Genomic DNA, 14,762 nt, shown 5'->3' with positions numbered 1-14,762 from the left:
ATTACTTAATCACTGAAGCTGAACACATAAAGTAGCATTTTAAATCAACATTTACTGGAAAATCCAGTAAGAAACTTTGATGATCTAGACTTAAAAGGCCACTGAAAACACTCTTCTATCTGTAAATTGAACAGCCATACATTTACTTTTGTATTAGGAAAAAAAAAAAAACCTGCAATGTATCTTACTGATATCCTTGCAATGCAGGGAGGAAAAAAGCTCTGAAAAGGTAAACCAGCATGAGAAATGCTCACTCAAAGCCTGGAAGCAGAGGTTAAGGCTCCCTTCTCAGAACTACAAGTGCTCTTTCACCCTGAAAACCAAAAGACCGTATTTTAAGGTATCTTACTCCTTGTTGTATTTCACAGATTGCAATATCCCATGAAACAATGCCTGGTATGCTACAACATGAAACATACTCGATGTACACTCTCTGTACAACCATTCCAAATAAATCTTGATCCAGAATGAGCAGAAACAAATTTGCGAAGTTCTATTTAAAAAATTCTCTTGCATGACATCAAGCTTGATGGATACAACTAAAGCATACAAGCAGCTGGAAGAAGTTGAATTAAAAACAAATGTTTTTTTCAACCTTCCATATACATCTTCTATATAAAAGTACTGAAATGCAGCCATCTGTTGTGAAACAGGCAGGCACATACAACTCTGACACAGAACAATGTGTAGGAGTGTAATCTTTATTGAATGACCTGGAGCAAAATAATCTCTATGTTTGCCGCTAAAGCCTAAATGTACTTAAAGTCCCACTAAAGCATCAAGGACCTCAGACAGAAAGGTAGCTCTGTTATTACAAATTGTGTAAAACACAATGTACCTTTCTTGGAAAGAATCATATTCTCCGTGGTAACTGATTAAATAAACATTTGGTGTTTCAAGAAACCACAGTATTTCTTCCCAAATTATACCAATTCCCTCTGGCTTTCAACAGAGAAAGACTTACTGGAAGTCTGAAGACTTGGTTCTCTCCAGGTCTGTAATAATATAGGAATTATAAAATTATCCACATTGTACCCTATTGTTCAAACTCAAACCTGCACATAACAAGTGCAGGATATTGTTTTCTCCAATGAAATTCACTACAATGCAATAAAACAAGAGGAGAGCAGAAAGGATGGGAAATGACGAGCATTGGGCCCTAGAAAGCAGCCCAGGATGTGGTTAGCTGGGAAAAGTCTGCTGAGCATCATTTTTACTGTCCAGGAAAGGCAGGAAACACCATCTTCTTAAGGATTGATTGCTTTCTTACTGCCAAAATCTATACAAAGCTTGAAAAGCAGCTTGCTCAAGGAGCTGCCCAGTAAGTATTAGCTGTGGGATTCATGAATATTGAAAAGCCATGACTCTAAACTTCTAAAACTCATGACTTAAATGTGTTTGCTCTCTAACAGTACACGTCTGCTTTGCTGTTTAATGCATGTGGTAGCCTCAGGAAGTTGGTTTGTTAGGTGGACATCAGTCAGGAACCATGTCAGACTAATATCCATTGCTCCTTTTAAGGCACCAGTTATCTGACCTGACAGTGTGCCTGCATATCTATAAGCTAAAATTGTAGGTGCCAAAATTAATACTCATATGTGTTAGAACCATTAGGCTGTGTTGGTATCTTCACTCTCAGGAGTGAGATTCACTTTCTTGTGCCAACAGGATGTGAGGGGACCATCTGTAAAGAGGCAGAAACTGAACTATGTCCTCTCACTGGAATATGGGTTCTGTACAAATTAATGAACTTACATTTTATTTATTTGTTGGATCAACGTAACAAGCAGTAATTTCACCATTAAGTCTTTGTTCCTAATACTGTAATTACAGCTAAATATTTGTCATTTCCATGGACCCATCAAATGGTTTGAGTTGAAAGGGGCCTTAAAAGTCATCCAGTTTAACTCTGTCACTGCAATGAGCAGGGACATCTTCAACTAGGTCAGGTAGCTCAGAGCCCCATCAAAACTGACCTTTAATGTTTTCAAGGGTGGGGCATCTACCACATCTCTGGGCAACCTGGTCTAGCGTTTCACCACCCTCATTGTAAAGAATTTCTTCTTTAAATCTAGTCTGAGTCTACTCTCTTTTACTTAAAAACCACTATTGTCTTATCACAACATGTTCTGCTAAAATGTTTGTTCTTTTCTTTAAGTACCAAAATGCTGCTATAAGGTCTCCCCAGAGCCTTCTCTCCTGCAGGCTGAACTGCCCCAACTCACTGAGCCTGTCATCAAAGGCAAGGTGTTTCAGACCTCTGACCATCTTTGTGGCCTCCTCTGGACCTGCTCCAATAGATCCATGTCTTTCCTGTGCTGTGGGCCCCAAAGCTGGATGAAGCACTGCAGGTGGGCTCTCACGAGAGCAGAGCAGAGGGGCAGAATTCCCTCCCTAGGCCTGCTGCCCACGGGGCTTTGCCCAGGGAAGGGTTGGGTTTGTGGGATACAAGTGCACCACAGTCAGTGGCAGCTTGGTGTGATCACTGAATAGATGGAACACTTGTCACAGGAGAAGAACCCAGCTGAGTGGATGGTAATTTAGGCAAAATCAACTTTGTGGTTGGGATCTACAACAAGGCGCCCGATCAAGGCGAGTCTGTTGACACAGCACCCTCACTCCAGATACAGAAGGCATCACACTCACAGGCTGTCATCCTGCTGGGGTTGTTTACAATTCTGTGGTAGACTTTACAGGCCTCTAATGTAGTTCTTTCCTCTGATTAACTCCTGGGCTCCTGACTTAAATCGCAAACCACAACAGACTGTTACAGAATCGTTATTTATTTGAGACTTCAACTCATTAAAATGCACATAGCTGAAGACCTGTAGAAGCAGGGTCTGTTTGGGAAATAGTTTGTCACAAATACCACATCTAGTGATAGATGTGACTCACCACAGTTCTGACTAGCATGTTGCTAAGTAGGTTCTGGCTTCCCTAATATAAGTGTGTTACTTGCCAAGTTCTATTAGGCATGACGAAAGTAACATTGTGCTCTTTTCTCCAATATTCCTCTGGCTTTTTATTTTTCTTTTTTTTTTAACATGCATGTGTTTTAAAATATGGAAAAAAAAAATAGATAAGAGTATACTGTCATACAAGATGTCCATAAGAAATTGTTTTCAAAAGCTTTTCTCTAAAAATTCCCAGCTTTCTCTTTTATACCTTTTGCCTCATAGTTCAAAGTTTAGGCTCTTTTTGGACCTAATCAAGGTAATCAGGCAAGTTAAGGTAGAACATAGTACATAGAATGTACGAGACCTGTAAAACAAAATTATTACATCATCTGTAGCAGGTAAATTTTATCCACTTTATTCCACTTTATTTTCTTTCTAGGTCTTAAAGGCTAACACACTGTATCAGAACAGTCTCTCCCATTTCTAGTGCAGTAATTGAGGCAATACATTGCAGTGAACTCACCACCTTTGTCACTATATTCATGTATGCCATGATCTGAAGGGTTTTTTTCTTTCCTGTAGGCATTTTGCTAATGGCAGTTGTAGCAGTGTGCACAGTCCTGGAGCTGCACACACATGTGCCTTGGTCATATGATGTGCCTGTAGGCATCTTGATGAACTTTGTATTCTCTGCTCTGAAGCATTTTGTCATATTAAATGAGTCTTTTCTAATCTTGTTTTGAATAAGGCACAATGATTTTATAGCCTGTTATTTGCTTTGTACAAGTATTTGTTAAAAATCTAGATTTTGTAATTTCTATTATGTACTTGCTAATACACACTTCCTATAGTTCCAATGATGCAAAAGATATTATCATGGCAAAAAACTTTTTCTGGTTATTCTTTTTCTCTTGTGTCATATTAGAATATAAATAACTTTTTAGTACTCCTTTCTTGACCTTATATTGTAGCTATAAAGGAATGTTGTACTATTGCTAAATTCCTCTGCTAGGAGCTTTTGCAAAATTGTATGCTCTTTAATTTCCTATATTCCTGCCTAGTATGCTTACAAAAGTGGTTTGCTTTGAGTACTTTGTGACTGCCTTCTCTAGTGCTGGGACAATCAATGTGTATTACAAACCTTGGTGCATCTGGTCCTCCCACATGCCTCTTTTATTGCTCTGAACGTGGGTGATGCCAAATCCGTATACCCTTATCTCTGTTGCACCTGTCCTCTTCCTGCTTTCACATCTTTTAGCACATTGTGTTGTGTGCTAATGAATGTTCTCTTTTGTTCTTAAGACAGCTTTTTACAGAGTGAAATTGTTTGTTGCTAATTTTTTCCTCTTATATTCAATCCATTAAAAACTTGTCTTTCACAGACTGTCTTTCCTAACTACCAAGGCTTCATCAGCCATAAGTTATCAGTTGTCTTGGTAAGACCATGATGTGTCTCACAACATTTATCTTTGTATGGTGATGTTTTCTTGAAAAGGAAACAGAACTCCATTCAAAATTACAATCTGTGTTTTTCTGTCTGCTTGTATGAGTTTACTGGATACTTGATCTTTGAAAATATCAGTGCCGTTTTCCTTGTCACCTGGTGGAACCAAGGTGAAGAATATTAGCTACTCCAACTCTGAAATAAATCTGCTGCATTAATATCTCCTATATACCACTGTTTTCTGCGATATTTCATTTCTGATTTACCCATGGCCCATTTCTTTCATTATTCTGCATGAAAACCACAGTTTCTTTTCTTCTGATAATATATCAGAAAATAACATTATTCAGACTGCTCAGATCCTCAGAGAGTCAGAGTAAATTAAAGTTATTATATAATAGAGGCCATTTGGTGATGGTGGTTTATTGCATTTGCTTTTAAACTTTAACTCTAAACAGTAATAATAAAGCAGTCTTATAGAAAGCATTTCTTAAGCTTCTCTTAAGAGGGAGAAGGGATAGCAGTAAAATATCCATTTTTCTCTTGGAATAAAAAAATCTTATTTAAAATGCTGGAGGGTGAGCCAGAACACAGTTCATGAAAACTTCTCAGACTATGTTTATGCAAAAGTCATGCTGCTCTTAAGTGACCTTCAAGAGTCTGCATACCTGAAGTGAGATTATGAAGCAAAGCAGCAGCTGTACGAGAGCCCAAAAGGAACTGATGGGAGGGGGGGAGGAACAAACAAAAAAAGGCATAAAACATTTTAACTTATTTTCTGTTTGGGAATGGAACCATGCTCCTTCTGTACCTTCTACAAGGCAACAGGTGAAAGAGGAACTCACCATGTAAGACAGGAAGACTCAGCTCCTGCTCAAAGCACACAGGCAAATCAGTCTGTGAAACATGGATTTTATACATGTTCCCACTCTGCCAGGCCACAATGGAAGGATCAAGCAGTGCAAAATGTTCTCTGCATCCTGTTCTTGGTATCTGCTGTGATGCAGAGAGTTAAGGAAAAGAAGGAGAATCATCAGCCTTTGCCTTCAGAGATTTGCTCAGTACAACAGCAGTTGCTGAGAAGGCTGTTGTGTCTTTATGTCCAGCTCCAAATAATTTCATTTGCACTTATAACACAAAGTAGGTCTGTTTTCTGAAGTCTGGTGCTTTCAACCCACCCATGAATACCACCTCCACAATGTTGATGTGACTGTTGCATGTGTATCTCATTGCTTAATTCTTTAATATCGCAAAGCCATATGATGATATATGATATATATGATGATATATGATGATATATGCAAAACAATTGTTTTAAAAAATATTTCAGCTGTGTATATATTGATAATTATCAATAATAAAAAAAATACCTCAGATAGCAAGGCAGACAGAATCATAGAATCACAGAATATTCAGAGCTGGAAGGGACCCAAAAGGATCATTGAGTCCAACTCCTGGCCCTGCACAGGACACCCCAAGAAGAGCTGACACTGCAAGACACTGCAAGAAGAGTTGGGAGAGCTGCTGCTTTGGGGGATGTTAAAGGAAATGTGGCTGTGAGAAGAGAAAGAAAAGTCACTAGGAAAACAAAACAAAACAAAACAAACAAACAAACAACAAAACCCCCAAACGCCTGTTTCTGTAAGCTATGCCTGAGAATTCAATGGGTGATAATGGCCTGATTTCAGATTTTTAATTTAGAACTCAAATGGAAAGAAAATAGTCCTGACCATACATTCACAAGTACTGCTGCACTTCCATCTATGTATTAAGTTTCAGCAAAATGAGGGAAAGTAAGAAGCAGGACTATTTCATTATAGATCAATGCATAAAGTGAAATGTTAAGGCAAAAATATGTCTGCTTTCCTGCTAGAATGTTTTCATTAGATGCAGTGTCCCTCTCTCACCCAGTCATTTTCCTTAATAATTTGGGATTCTGACTTCATGCAGTTATGTGACTTCAATTGAGAAGTATGTTTTTGTCAAAAATAAGTTACTAAAAATCAATAGTTTGAATTTTATTCATGCACTGCCTTATTTTGTCAGGGAACAGCCGCAAACCTAAGCTCAGGTAAGAAGTGCTTAGTAAGGCTTAAAATGCATCCAAGCATACACTTCCTTAAAAATAGTACATCAGTAGTCTAATATCTCAATTCTGGGTCTTATTTAGGGGCCTCTAGATAGTTTATTATCTTTTTTCAAATTAGTGGAGGATTAGAACATAATATTTCCCAAGGAAACCACTTTTGTTTTCTTAAGGAAACTGTTAAGTTTTATTGACTTTCAAAGAGTTTTACCTCTTACAGAGTTCAAGTAAAAGTGCAGCACTTGAAAAGTAGGGTATGAATGGGTGTTTGAAATTACCTTGAGAAGTTAATGATATCTTTATAGCATTAGTATTTAGTAATTGATGCCTTCATCCTAAAATCTCTACTTTGCTGCTCCAGCAAGTCCCAAAAATTAGCATAACCATCCTAAAGAAGAAATGGGTCCCTTGCTGTATGTTTCTCACCTACTGTTTTTTTCATTCCTTTCTGTTACTTCTTTTTTGCCACAGATCTCCTGTTCCCATGATACAATATGCAGTTAAAATTATCTCATCTTCATTTGTTTTTCAATAAACAGAATGTGTTACACAAATGTGCCATATTCATGGTTGTATTACAAAACAAATACTATGCTCTAAATGACACAAATAATTAGATTTTTAATATCCATTACTGCTTGTTGGGTTTTTTGTAATTCCTGATTGCTTATATTATAGCTATAAGTATAATAATGTGATCTCTTATGTTCTATATTACATTAGATTTCCACAGCAAGATTAGGAAACAATACTAAAAATATCCAATGCTACGTCTAACCAGATACATTTCTATTTCTTTGTTTTTATATCACAGAAATAGAACAGCTATAATTTTATACTAGTAACAGATCTAATTTCAGTAAAAACACTTCAGGTAGGCTGGGACAAATTAAAGCAGAAAAGTGGGAATGTGTGAAAGAAACATATGCTTTCATTTCAAGATTTATGGTATTTATCTACAGCAGTGTTTAAGTCTTGCTGGTTTTACAATATGGAAGAATATTCAAATTTCCTTAACACAACAGGTTAGTGGTCAAGTGCAGCTTTATTAAAGATTTCTTTGCCAGATACTGTTATCCTCTACATGCAGGAAAAAATATCAACATGAATTTTTTTTCTTGATAGCACAGACAGCACAATCTTACAGTGAGCTGCATGATACAAACCAAAGAAAAGGAGGACAGACTCCACAAGGTCATCTAATCCAACAGTTTGCCCAAGGAAAGAGTCCAGGGGACACTAATATCTGCTGAACTGCCTTGCCAAAAATTGGATACCATGCCCCCAGTAATGGCCTTTTCTCATAGGTTCAGACACCTCAGTTGATGTAAAGCATGGTGGGCTGCAAGTGTGCCAGGAGAGAGCTTGCTGCAGGACCTGAGCTTCTGCCCTGAAACTGTAAGACAGTGTATAGACAGTTTATCCCACTTGTTCAGGTTGTGCAGGGTGATCCTATGCTTGGTAATATTCATCCAACCTAAAGAATGTGAATAATGATGTGACATTTTTCAAACCTTAGTCTCTATAAAGTGTCCGGTTACCCTTTCTTATATTAAACAAAAGATAAAAGGCTAAATTTACCCCCCACTGCAGTAACCCTCACTCTATATGGAAAATATTTTCTGTGGTATTATTATGATAAAGTGATGCTAAATCCTTTAGACCTAAACTGCTGATCCAGTCTGAGGCTAAGTTTGGCAAGGGGGTCCACTCTGAACCTTGGGAATAAATAGAAGGGTCTCTGTTACCCCTTACTCATTTCCCTCCTTACCTTTTTGTGTCCCTGGTCTCAGCAAAAGTCTTTGTATGTTACTCCTCAAACATTTGTGTGTGTGTGTGTGCTTTATTTATAGAGTAAGTAGTAGAGTGAACCTTGCCATCAAACTTGGTTGTGCTTTTGCAAATTTATATCAAACCTGCTTTTTCTGATCCCTTGCTGGTGATTCTTTAAGCAACCTAAACCACTCATTCATGGCAGCAGCAGCTAGCTTTTACTTATTTACATTGAGCTCTCAACTTCTGTTTCCTTTTGGGGCTTGGTTTGGTTTGGTATAGGTTTTTTATTAAAGAAAAGAAACCCATACATCACTTTGTACTGATTACTTTTTTCCAGATCTGCTGACACAGCAGGAGTCTTTACTGGAATAATTTCTAACCTGGTTTAACAAAAGCCATCAATGTCCACCCTTAAAACCCACAAAACCCTAAGGCCTCACACACAGCTATTGCTATTTATAAAGTGTTTCTTTATCCAAATTGAGGAAAAAGCAGCCCTGGAATTCTGAATCCGTTTCTGATCCTCCAGAGTCTTAGAACCAACCCACCAAAAAGGGCATTGGCTACAATATAAGAAATTTTGAAACAAATAAAAATAAATGTGCATTAAAAATGTGAAAAATCATATTATCTCATATTAAAAAATATTTTGTATGTTTTAAAATTTTTTAAGTCCCCAAAAAGAAAGCTCACAATCTAGCCCTACATGTTTCCTGTGCCACATGTCATCTAACACTTCCTGGGCTGAGGAAATTCTTAGAAAATTTTATTCTTCTTTTAAATTTTGTTATGAAGAAATGAGTTATAATATCAAACATTGTGCAGATGCAACAGTGAAGTAAGCTGAGACAAGACAGGGCCCCTGTAAAAACTTAATCTTTTGTCTTTGTTTACCAATACCTGAAAACCCTGAACTGAGAACAACTCTACAGTAACAGTTGTATTGACTGATTTAATTGGGTCTTAAAATCCATTCTCTGACAAAGGTTCAAGAAGAAAGTTCTCTGTTATATGGATCTTGACAGGTATTGAAGAATAACTGCTTTGCAAAAAAACAAAAAAAAAACCACTCTGAAAATGCTTATTTTGCTAATTAAACCTTATTAACACCCTGGGGAAAAGGGGGTGAAGAGTTGGTAGTGTGTGGTAAAACTGTATCTTACAGTTAAAGGCACCGTGGTGCAAGCAAGGGAGTGTTAGAGTGCAACAAGGGTCTGTAACCTCGTTTGTGCTCTATTTGGTCTGGGTTATCTGATGGGTCTAGAGCCTGTGTTTTGATTTCTTTCTTCAAAGAAGACATGTTTTTTATTAACATATTTTAGGACCATTTTGTTTGGGTTTCATTATTTCCTTCATAATAGGGTCTGAGAGCAACATGCAATAAATCATCTGTTAAGATCAGTGGCTTTTTTGGGTTTTGGTGGGTTTTGGGTTTTTTGTTTGTTTGTTTGTTTTTTTGGTAGTAGTAGTTGGAATCCTCAGTTTTATGACACTATTTCAATATTCAGTGGGGTGACATGGCTTTTGTTTATACCCCTCTGTTACCTGCAGGATGCAGTTTTAGTACACTGTAGAAGTCAGTTTCTTGCAATGCCCCCCTGCAGGCAGGTGTTGCTCTACCACTGGAGAACATTTTTAGTGCCTTGAATCTGAACAGAGGAGAATTTCTTGGAAAATGAGGTTTGCTATTTACTTTGTGAAACAGCAATCTCCTACATTTTTATAATGGGGTCATCAGAACTGTGTGACTTTTTTTTAGAAATTCTCAATGAATTCTTTATGCTGTCAATCTGAGCCTACTAATGGATGTTTAAATCAAAACACTCATTCCTAAACTGGTTTTTGCATGAACTGTGTCTAAGAAATAAGAATGTATAGCTTAAATTTTGTATATGAAAAATAATTACCTCTAGCTAAGATCTTAACACATCTTATAGAGGTGAAGGAGGGACAATAGAGGGCGAATTAGAATTGCTGACAACCATGACTGTAGTTCTGGCTTCTTTGTTTAAATTACTGACCATCAGTAAAGGTGGGCAGTTAGGCCACCACCTGTGATTCAGCACTGAGTCCACACCAAGGACTGAGCTCTCTTTCAGCAGAAAGGTGGCACAATATTCACTTGGCAGGGAGGCAGGGAGGAAACACGTGTCTGATGTGACATGGCAAATCTGGAATAGCACACCTGACCTCCAGCTGTATGTATATATAGAATATATACATATAATTTATACATATTCCCTAAGGTGTGTCTATATATATATATATATATATACACACACACACACATATATATCTAAATCTCTCTCTCTCTCTCTATCTCTCTATCTATCTACACCTTAGCATTTAGTAGCACTGGATGCTTGTGCTTATACAACTGAAAGCCCTTGAAAAACACCATCTCTTTTTACAGACAAAAATGATTGGAATGTTTGGGATTTCTCATCTCGGTTAAGGACACAAATATATTGACTTCAGACAATATTTTTTCTCCTCTAAATGGCTGAGGTGTATCCAATAGCAACACGACGTTTCCTTGATGTTAACCCCAAAGAAATCTATCATAAGCTGATTTGTTTTCACAGATTAAGTCTACTCTGTAAGAATAGTGATTTAAAAAATGTTTAAAAAATATAAATACTTGCTCCTCTGTGGTTTAACAATTTTTTTTCCTGTAGGAATTTAAGTTCTTCACCAAGCTTTTCATGTCTGGATGGTATTTAATGACATTACAGTTCTTTGGTAACCTCTTAAGAACAAACTAGGATAAGAGCAGATAAAAATAAGTACCAGCATAACTGGTAATAGCTATGACTTCATTGTGCAAAAGGTTGTGCAGGTGTTTAACTTCAAACATATGTGAAGACCTCTTATGATGAACTCTAATGAGCACATTTACAATGGGAACAAAGAGCCACCAAAACTTTAGCTGAAATGAACCTTCTGCATCTTCCTGCTTTTTTCAAGATTGTGTAAGTCTGTGAAGGACTATCATCTGCTTCGGTGAGCAAAGACTTCCTCCAAGAAGAGCTGACCTGCTCAGCTATTTTCTACGGCAGTACTTCAGTTAAGTAGAGCTCCTTCAGTATGAACAACTTGGCGTGAACTTGTCTCACACCAGCACACTAAAGACAGATGGATAAAGGACTGCAGTGATTTTTTGTAATGGTTATTTTTTTAGATGCCTAGTCTCAAGAAATGGAAGCCAGAGCCTACCATATGCTTTCTCTGCAATGCTCTGAGAAGAACTAGTTCCCTTGAGGAGACAATCAGATTCACTAGGGAGCTGCTGGTACCGCAGCAGCAGTTTCCAGAGGAAAACTCTGAGTGTGGGAGAAATCCATTTTTTGTGCCCTCTGCAATTTAGGCACCACACAGAGTTCTGTTAAGGAGATCCTAGACAACCTTCTCAGAGTCCAGAGTCAAAACCAGTTTTGAGGTATGATGTCTAATCTGAAAAATGGAAAAAAAATTGTGCTAAAATCATTGTGATACCCTTGTGCAAAATAACCTGCTGGGTTTAACACTCAGAAATCCTTTGACACCAGTGCCTGATGCCTTGAATTAAGAGTGTGGAGTCCTGGAGTCTCAACTTGCCCTCAAGATTATTTCTTGTTTAAGTACAATGTCTACTGAATGCAAAACATAGGAGCCTGTGGGTACATTCAAAGTGCTTGCCTGTGTTGAAAAGGAGGAAAGACTCATATGGCAAGAGGAGAATGGATGTGAAAGACTGGATTGCTGACTAGAGCAGCATTCCAAGAGAGGAAAATCTTACCAAAGCATACAACTTAGTTCTCAAGAGTTTCTGTGTAAATATTGCAGCTACTGGGCTAATATAAGGACAGATACTTCTGCAGCTCAGTTTTTATACAGAAAAAAGTTACAAGTGTATTTTGGCAGCATTTGTCCTTCTGAGAATGTGTCCTGACTGTTCTCAGAAGAAATCTTCCAGACTGGGTGTCTGAGTGTTAGGCATTGCTCTACATATTTCCTGGATCCTGACAGAGCTCATGCTTTGGGCTGTGAGGGAAAGAAGACAGAATTACATCTGTTTGAAAAAAAAAAAAAGCCATATTTGTATAAAGAATGGAGTTACCATAAAAAATATCCTAAGGTTGATTTTTTATATGCACTTTTCTTTTTAATTGTGCATGATTATTCCTAAATCCTACAGCTAATATGTTATAAAATTAACTTAAACAGCCAGAGAATCTATTTTCTAAGTATATAATGAATGTAAAAAAAAATCTTACTATCGATCCTTCAGGGATGTAAACTTTCCTATTCCATTTGTTCTGTAGATGGAAAGATGCAGAAAGGCAGCAACTTAAACATATCTCAGCATCTCCAACTTAATAATGTTTGGGTTTGTGGGGTTTTTTTGGGGGGGAGATAAGATATTGGGGTTGAGATAAGTGTTTGTGTTGATAAAAACAACGTGAATAAACAGGAAAAGCATTTACAGAGAAGTCCTCAGAGCCCTGTTTATTACAACAGAAATTCCAAAGCATCCAAACTGAAATAAACAATCTGTGTGAATAATTCATTTTATTTGAGGAAAGACGTGAGGAAAAAGCATTGCACTGAAGAGTACTTTTGGTTTTGTTGAACTTGGGGAACCTAGGAAACCCTCTGGGATGCCTTCCCTCATTTATCAGTTCTCTTTGAGAAATAAGCTCAATGGCTATGTGCATTTCTGGTGTCTCCAGAACAAGACAGTATCATCACCTTAGGCTTTAGGAACAGCTATATTTCTTCATTGTTCTTCTGTCTCCTTCCCCCAGTTAAAAATACTCATGTGCATGATTTATAGTACATAACTAGGTGCATGCTCTATTTATATAACCTAGTTTTCAACATTGTTTTTGTTTTGCCCTATCCCATATAAAAGCATATTAATCCAGAGACTCTCCATGGAGTAAATTTTAAAACAAATGTCCTCCAAGCCTATCTTTTAGCTCTAACAGCTACTACATTATTGAAATGGTAAAAAATGGACAGCAATTTCCAGACAATAAGGGTAAGTAAGTGAATATTTTCTTAACTTATTTTTCTATGAAAAAATTCTATTTCTGTACCTCGGTAAAAGCAAGAAAAGCTTTAGTTAATTTTAAGGTAATTTTCAGGGCTTATGCATCTGAGTTTTCATTGTTGCAAATCAAACCCAAAATTTCACTGTGGATGAAATTAGACTCATGTCAGCAGTTAAACAGATAAGCACAAGTACTGTCATTCCTTTTTCTAAAAAAAAAAAAAGAAGCTTATCCAAAATGAGGACTGTAATTAATTATAGATGGAAGTTTCTGCCAGGTCATGACATTGTAGTGAATATTACTAAGTTATTAATTATGATGATTATTCTATTCTATTCACAACCCATCAGCAGTTGTTTATAGCTTTCCACTCCTACTGGCTTGTAGAAAAAATATTATCCTTTAGGGAAAAAGAAAAAAGAATCCTCAGTCCTGTACAAATTAATCTTCCAAATAATGAAAGTAGGTGATTTTCATTTGGTCAAATTTTAGATTTTTCTGGAACTGTCTGCCCTGAATGGCTTAATTTGTAATAACAACATGGAAAATATAATCTTCTAAATGCTCTCTGGTGATGTACTGGGTGCAACTGGTTCAAGAAATCTGTTCTGGTTGCCTGTAACCCCAGAAGGCTTAGGCTAAGTGAACAACTAAATTGTTAAATAAAACAAATGAAACTATTTCCTACCTGCAGGTTACCTCTGACATCAGCATTGAAAATGGCAGCTTTTAAAATGGATTCTGTAATTTTGTTAACTCTCATTAGCACAGGGATGAAAACACACACACAGGTCATCACAGGCTCCTGAGCGGACTCCAAGGGACTCTCCGCACAACGAGCAGTGTGGGGGCAAAGCTGATTTTTAATCACTGTCTGTAAATCACAAGAATAGAACTAAACAAAATAGACTATTTCAGTTGGAGGGGACTTACAAGACCATCTAATCCAACTGCCTGACCAATTTAGGGCTGACCAAAAGTTAAAGCATGTTGTTAAAGGCATTGCCCTAATGCCTATTAAACATTGATGGGTATGGAACATTGACCACTTCTCTGGGAAATCTGTTCCACTTTTTGACTACATTCTCCGTAATGGAGTCCTTCCTAATGTCCAGTCTAAGCCTCCCAGGCACGGTTTTGAACCATTCCCATGTGTCCTATCACTGGATCCCTGGGAGAAGAGCTCCCTCTCCCCTCTCCCCCCTCAGGAAGCTGTTAGAGAGCAATGAGGTCACCCCTCAGCCTCCTCTTCTCCAAACCAGACAAGCCCAGAACCCTCAGCTGCTCCTCACAGGACATGACTTCCAGTCCCGTCACCAGCTTTGTTTCCCTCTGGATACAGTCATGAACCTTCACATCCTCACCTGATGGGTCCCAGCCCTGCACTCAGGGCTCCAACACTGAGCACAGCAGGATAATCCTCATTTTTCCCAGCTGGCTGTGCCATGTTTGACACACCCCAGGATGGGATTTTCCCTCTGGGCTGCCAGGACTCACTGCTGGCTCCTGGAGAGCTGATCTCC

This window comes from Corvus hawaiiensis, chromosome 26 (genome assembly GCF_020740725.1).
Source record: "Corvus hawaiiensis isolate bCorHaw1 chromosome 26, bCorHaw1.pri.cur, whole genome shotgun sequence".
Classification (NCBI taxonomy): Eukaryota; Metazoa; Chordata; class Aves; order Passeriformes; family Corvidae; genus Corvus; species Corvus hawaiiensis.
The sequence above is the reverse complement of the archived record's forward strand: the minus strand, read 5'-3'. Positions refer to the sequence as shown.